Source organism: Penaeus japonicus, unplaced genomic scaffold (genome assembly GCF_977035675.1).
Source record: "Penaeus japonicus unplaced genomic scaffold, GWHDUDI00000001_assembly GWHDUDI00001838, whole genome shotgun sequence".
NCBI lineage: Eukaryota > Metazoa > Arthropoda > Malacostraca > Decapoda > Penaeidae > Penaeus > Penaeus japonicus.
Genome location: NW_028236240.1, coordinates 1 through 1,243, shown reverse-complemented (window position 1 = coordinate 1,243; position 1,243 = coordinate 1). Strand labels below are relative to the sequence as shown.

The window sequence follows — 1,243 nt, the reverse complement described above, 5'->3', positions numbered from 1 at the left end:
TTCCGTGCCCCCCCCCCCCTCCCTCCGCAGTTCCACCACTGGCTAATAAGACTAATAACAAATATCAATTGCAACTCTCAATTGCATTATCACAATTTTCGTTACCGTTACAAGTATTATTAATTTTACAATGTAAAATGTACGAGGTGTTTATATCAATATGAAAAAAGAATTCCTCTGTAACTTGAGATTCACGTTGTCAATTCTTCAGCTTCATGTATTTTTTGAAACGTTCGTTTTCTCTTATTACCTTCGTTATCATCACTGTTATCATTGACATTATCGCTGCCGTTGTTAATGATGTTGATATGAATATTATAGTTATTATTACTATTATTATTAATGTTGTTGTTCTTATCGTTCGTCATTATCATTAACATTATTACTGTCAATATTTTTACTATTATCATTATTACTATCATCATTATTATTATCATTGTTACTACTATCATTATCATCTCGTCATCATTACTATTGTTATTATCATTATCATCATAATCATTATAGTTATCATTAACTTAATTTCCTTTCTTCTTTTCGCAAAGTAACAGGCTTGTCATATATATATATATATATATATATATATATATATATATATATATATATATATTTATGTATATATATGTGTGTGTGTGTGTGTGTGTGTGTTTGTATGCATATTCTTCTTCTTCTTCTTCTTCTCCTCCTCCTCCTCCTCCTCCTTCTTCTTCTTCTTCTCCATCTTCTTCTTCTTCTTCTTCTTTTAAACTGCACCCGATATCTTTTATCAAATATATGAATATCCGTTTATGAGCCTTTTCTTTTACTCTATTATACTTCATTACTCTACTACCATTTTCCTTTTCCTTTTACACGTTTGATAACGAGTCAGGATGGCCGAGCGGTCCAAGGCGCTGCGTTCAGGTCGCAGTCCGGTCTTCCGGGCGTGGGTTCGAATCCCACTTCTGACATGAACTTTTAGAAGGACAGTCAGGGAAACAGTCATCTCAGTGTAAGGAAAAGCTGATTTCCTTCCTGCCAACGCCCATCGTTAGGAGCTATCGGTTGCCATGCTGTCTAATGCTTCTCTCATTACCAACCATTTATATTGCTCAGTACCCAGCATAAGTGTTTTTACTTCACTTATATTTTCAATGTTGACATATTAATTTTGCCATGAGGAAGGACCACAGAAAATGTAATAATAATCAATAATTTTATTAAGAATTACATATGTTTCTCCGTGTATTCTAATGATGATGTT

The 1,243-nt window shown here is 33.1% G+C and overlaps 1 non-coding gene across 1 annotated transcript; it reads left to right on the top strand.

Annotated features, from left to right (window-relative positions):
- The first annotated feature begins 866 nt into the window (after window positions 1-866).
- Window positions 867-950, top strand: TRNAL-CAG (transfer RNA leucine (anticodon CAG)). Its single transcript has one exon. It is a non-coding gene; the product is annotated as a tRNA-Leu (tRNA).
- The last annotated feature ends 293 nt before the right edge of the window (window positions 951-1,243 follow it).